We start from the raw sequence: 6613 nt of genomic DNA on the forward strand, positions 1-6613 counted from the left end.
GAAAGAAGAAACGAGATCAAGTCTGTTTATAGTATTTTTATGATACGAAGCGCATGCAATGCATCCAAACATATACAGCAGGTGTTTTCAAATCTAAAAGAAAGTATTATTGCCATTCCGACATAGCATAAAGCAAAACAAAAAGTTCTATAGAAACACTAATTTGAAGTCCCTTTACATCGCATGTGCAGAACGTCGTACCCGACACAAAAAAAAATGAGAATAGAGCCACACGACTCTCACATTTAATTTTTCTTTTACTTTTTATTTCATTTATGTTCAGAGCGGCTGGCAGCCAGATATACACAAAAGGAACATTTGCAAAGTTGATCAAGGAAAAAAATTAAAATATAAAAATAAGAAAAAAAAAAATGTTTAGCTGCCTTTAAGGTAGGTAGAAGGTGAATGGTGTTGTATGAAAAAGGCAACTAACAACATCGTTTAAAAATATATATAATAGTAGAACAGCATATGTGTGGAGTTTAATGATGAACGTTTCATCGCAAGACAAATGTCGATGAATATAGATGAATTTACAGGCTTAAAAGTAATTCTAGCTTTGTTAAACAATTTTTGCTTGCATATTGCTATGCTGTTCGTGTTAAGATGAAAAATAGCAGTAAAATATTGCTTTAAATAAATTTAAGAATTCATGAAAAGGATAAAATAATAGAAAATTTACAAAATTACTCGATCCTATTGAGTGACTTCAGCGCATTTTTGTACCAGCGATCAGGAAATTCCATTCAAAATCCTTGAAAAGTATCATTACATTAAGATTTGGATTTATAACGGTTATTCAAAATTCAAATTTTTGAGTTCATTTCTTTCATTCGTAACCAACTTCAGGTTTGTTTACAGACAAAACCATTGTTGAATTATCGAATTTAGGAATGATTACAAGATTTAAGACTATTTGATTCGCCAATAACTAAATAAAACTAATCTTACAAAGTTAATTTAGGTTCTCTACGATGTCTGGTTAACAAGTTTTCAATGGCAACCAAACCACCGGACAAAATGTTTTATAAAACAATCCTTTTTTCAAAATACACTAAAAAGGATGTTGTGCCTGTAAATATGATGAATAATTTTCATCTTCTTTAGGATATTTCCTTTAGAATAAACAACAAAATTCTTATTCATAAAATATAAATTAATTTATCTTGTTGGCATAAAATATTTCTACATCTGACAGCTCGATTTTTCGATTTCGGATTTAGAAATGAAAATTAAATTAATTATTGTTAGATATTTTTGTCTTAAGAATTTAATTATATTACATTTATAATGAAAAACAAGGAATTTAATTATAAATGAATCAAAAGCAATTCTTGAAATTTCTGAAAGCCTTTGCTGATTTAAAGCTGTCATATTTAAGATTATGGATTGAATTTGCTGATAAAGATATAATGGGCAATTGACAAGTAGTAACTAACAATAGAAATAGCTTCAAGTGCTGACAAAACCAAGTCATAAATCACAATTGATCTGTATGATAAGCGAAGTTATTGAAAAAATCACAACGGATATTTATTATTTAAATTGTATTTGCAATTTCAAGTTGAATTCGCCTTATGAAGTTGTAAGCCCCTTTCAATGAACTAAAATGTCAATATTCAATTGTCAATCAACAATCAATTTGTTCTTTTTGTATTTGATTGCTGTACAGCTTTGATTAGTTTCATTGCATAGTTGACACATGTTCCTTTTTTCATCATATTCAAGAACAGTAAGAAAGTTTGTTTAAAACTGAAAAACGCCATAAAGAAATCATAAAAAAGACCCGTTATTAAAGGCAGCTGAAAAATGTGTAGTTCCTTAAAATCACAGAGATTCATCATGTGTAATTTTAATCATTAAGGGAACGACAAGAGCAGTACTTATAAGTACAACCAAAAATATTAACGTTTACGTGTAATCATGTGGCAAGTGAAGAGTCTATACAAAAGAGCAAAGATGTTTGAAAGAAATAATAATTATAAGGCAGACAAAGCATGTTGACCGATTAAAAAACATCCAAAGTCGTGGAAAGAAGGAGCAGGTGTTTTTAGACGAGTGCGTCATATTTTATTTTTATTTTACCTCTGTTTAACTGGCAATCCGGGATGGGTCTCTATAGAGCTGTTTGGTCTTGCTTAATTTTAAAAAGCATGGTATTTTTTTTATTATTCATCTCTCAAGCGCAAAATTTTGTTTTTATTTTATTTTTCATGTTTGCTGGTTTTATTAAAAGGGAAAAAGAGAAAAGAAGCATAATGGAATTGAATGGACACGGGTAGATGAGGTAGCTAAAATGCAAAGTAAATTCAAACATGCAAAAAATATAAAAACGAGTACTCAATTTTTTATTAAGCATGATGTTTACAAAGCATTTTTGGGAGGTTTTAAGGCACGGGTTTTGGATCCATCTGAAAAAATGGAAATTAGGTCTAATTTCCACATCTGGAGGTTGCTATGATGTTGTTACTGTTTAACAAAAAATGAATCAAAACAGAGCTTCTATTGGACTAACTGCATGATAAACAATCTGAAGATATGAAATATGCTCATGAGAAATAATGAATGCCGATTATGCAGGTAGAGTGAATAAATATAACAAGTTCGTATCTTTATACATAAATGCATTTGTTGTAAACTTAAAAATATAATATATTTTCAACGTATGTTATATAATTAATTTTAAATCATGCACCACTAAGAGATGCAGTCCCTACAATCAAAAAATTAATGGATTTTATATGGAGAATTCAATAAAAATTTATGCAAAAGAATTTATATCCTTTTGAAATCATAAAACACATAGATGTACAATTGAGACCATGCAATGAATGCATTGAACAGCAATTACATGAAAAAGTCATAGATTTAATTAATGTTGGTTGAAGCATGAAATTGGCTAATTCCATTACACTATTCGCAAAAATTATAGGAAAAATTTCCGAATGGAAATGTAAAAAAAATAGATGAAAAATTTATAGCTTTGTTTTGAGAGGAACTAAGAGTTGTGTACGGGAGACGAACGGATGTGGAATATTTTCCTCGAACGTACATATCCATTTATACATATATGCATTATATAAATATTTTCTATATTCAATTTTTCACACAAATAAATTTAAATATAGAAGGGTTGCAGTTGAAAACAGCATTTAGAATTTACTCACCTATTCATGCGGATATAATATGTTGGTAATGCGACATGAGTAAAGTGGCAATCATTCAACAAATGGATTTGCAAAAATAACATATAGCTTCTTAAACTAATTGATTTGTAATTGGCAAATATGCACTAAGCAGTAACTTGTAAGAACATTCCAGATAATCTCAAATAGCCTATTTAGTAACAAATTTAATGTGTGTTAAACATGCATTTTACAGCATAAGAAAGCATGTTTATACTAGAAACAAAAATAGTCAATACCACCTGACGTTTTTAATGCCTTTTATGTCTTTAAAATTAAAACCATAAATCGTAAGAAAATGAAGAGAAAAGGAATAAATAGCAGAAAAGAAAGACAATAGAAAAAGTAAATAATGAGCACAGTTAGACATATATAATGATCCACAGGAGTTTACCATTTAAAAAAATGTGCACATTGAATCGGACATAAAAATTAAAAGAAGCAAAAAGAACAGTTTTTGTTATTTTGGCCCTAAAAAATATGATTATATGGAGTTTTAGTTCCTTACTCCATTGACAGCTGAAGAATATATTTTACCTATAAGTTATTTTTTATTCAATACTAAATCGTTGCTACTAAAAGTTTGAATAAAATTAGACATTGTGCTCTGGATATAATTCATTCTAAATTCACTCTAACTTCCCTTCCCGAGCGACACAAATGAAGAAGGCTCCGCCACGGAAGTTTAAAGGTTCCGCAGAACCTCAGCCATATAGATAACAAATCTAGAATTTACTCTAACTTCCCTTCATTTGGTGTTAATAAGAGAGGAAAGTCCCGTGACAGACCCTTCTTCATTTGTGTCGTTCGGGCTATACAATAACATTGGTAGAATTCAATAATAAAATGGAGTAAAAGGTGCTAGTATTTAAAAGGCGTTAAATTATGTCTGCCGCTTTCCTAAAAAGTCATCCTTCTTCCATTTTATATTTAATTATCTTTCATGTCATTTCCTCTTGACTTTAAAAATTAAATTCGACGAAAACTTTGATCTATTGTTCTTGTTTGGGATCAGTATGCCTAATTTAATTAAGCTACCATATCAAAAATAGGGATAATTGACAGAGTCGATAAAAAATTTGGAATTAAAAGCAATTAACAAATTTTATTCGAGAATAATTTGGAATCATTTTTGCACGAAATGGAATATTTAGCAAAATCAACCAAAAGCAATCTTCTTTTGAAATCTATATGTATATACATATGAATCGGGCATTTATTTCTTCACCTGGAAGCAGGTGAAAATATTCATTCCTTTCTGCTTCATTTTTTTGATGATTTAAATTCAGATTTAAATGAATTTTATTTTTAAGAATCTTTAACCATCTGCTTGTTATTTCCGTAGACTGTCCTCTTTTTTGATTAAATGTCCTTATACTTAGTACGTTCCTAAAACCTCCGACAGTATCGAAGGAAAAAACTTTATATTGACACCATACAATTATATCTTTTTCCCTTCGTTTCCTACCCCAACTCTATCTCCATTTCACCTATAAATATACTTTTTCAACAATCTTTCTTATATTATTTTAGATGTTAGTATATAATATGAGAAGAAGAATAAATGTATGGTAGTAATGTGAATCGTGAGTTGCAAGCAAAAATATAAAACATTCATAGAGTACATGATGAGCGTAGTTAATTGCGATATAAGCTTTTAATACACATGAACAAAGTCTTACATATATTCATCATAAGCAACATCAACTCGACAGTTCCTCTGAGATTTTCTTCATAAAACTTTGTTCTGGTTTTAAATACATACATTATCATTGAACCTGCATTTCCTGCAGTTTTCGACTGTACCTTAAAGTTCGTCCAAGGCGGCAGGTCTGTAATTTTGGACGAACCGTAATAAAAAAGAGAAATGTAGGATGTCTTAATGTCTTGAACTATTTATACTGGGTGATTAAAAAAGAAGCAGCTGATAATATATGTAGCATGTGGCTTATTGAATTAATTGTATTATCATCTTTAAAAATTAGCAACACATCTGCCACCAGTTTGAGGTAAGGAAAGAATAAAAAAATATATATTAAATTAAAACTTTTATATTTTGGCAAGAACGACATGCTTTAGAAAAGAAGGTAAAGTAAAATAAAACTGTTCTTAGAAGCAAAACGCAACAAACATTGGGGAATTTTATCGCCTCAAAACTTATAAAAATAAGAACAAAAATAAAACAAAAAATTTTATATCACATCTGTCTTCCAATGAGTATATAAAAATGCAAAAGATACGAACAGCAACAAAACAGAATGGAAAAAACTTGATTAACATTTTTCTTTGTTTTTACTTAATCCCAATAGCTTTAAGTGATAATAATAAGTAGAGTAGAAGAGCGGGTACGAGATGTATGCAATGAAATTTTGATATTATTGGCAGCTTGTCAGCTATATACAAACAAAAAAATGTTTGAATGCATAAGAATATGAAATTGAAAACTGCAATAACATGTTGCTATCTTGTGCTAAATTGAAAAGTCAGTTTAACAAAATATGAGAATAAGGAATGGAAGAAAAAAATGTCAGAAATTTGATATACATTGAGAATAATTTGCATAAAATAGCATTATACCAGCTGGAAAATATAGTAACGTAAACGAAAGCCAAACAAGGCATAATAATTTTTATGATAATTTGAAAGGTTATGGTCGTTTTTTTAACTTAATTCGTAAATTTAATTTATGCCTCATTTTTCTTAGTTACTTGCGTTTTTTACTTTACTGCAAAATGGGGTGAGTAAGTGTAAAGCGAGAAACTGTTGAATCCTCATAAAGCAATTCACGTAATTGTGTAATTTTTACTCAATTTCATTTTTATGTTTTTCACTCCCTCCATATCTTCTTTGTCTCATCCACGACAGATTCGAGCTTTTTTATTTCGCTTTCTTCCTGCTAGTATTCTTAAAGAATTGAACTTAATCATCAGATTACAACAGACACTCAGTGGGAAAATTTATGTGAGAGTTACCATCGAAAACTGTATGTGAAATGTCAAGATGCTTCTTACATTTGAGAAACGTGCGTCGACATTTGGAAGCATTCAGGGCACGTTTCATTGAGAACAAAAGAAGGGAAGAAGAAGAAGAATAAGAATTGACTGTTTTATCGAATAAATAGAATAAAGCTAAGCAAAAGTATTTGTAAAAAAATATCGACTGTTGAAAATTAGCTGACTATGAAGAGGATTAGAAGCATCTCAATATTGATTCAAGTTTGGCAATTTAGCTATGCTTTTGAAAATTTGAAATTTCCTCATGCCAGTTTTTAATGTGTTCATGTTGAATGTAAGATAATGGATTCTCTGAGAAAAATCAGATTGCATATCACGTTCACGATGAATGGCATAGCACATCAGTGCTTAAATGACGATTTCTTTGAAAAATGTATACCTTTTGGATTTATGGGATAGTTTTATTAATATTTA

This window comes from Chironomus tepperi, unplaced genomic scaffold (genome assembly GCF_022539635.2).
Source record: "Chironomus tepperi strain 1889 unplaced genomic scaffold, CSIRO-AGI_Ctep_v1 contig_354, whole genome shotgun sequence".
In the NCBI taxonomy this organism is placed as follows: domain Eukaryota; kingdom Metazoa; phylum Arthropoda; class Insecta; order Diptera; family Chironomidae; genus Chironomus; species Chironomus tepperi.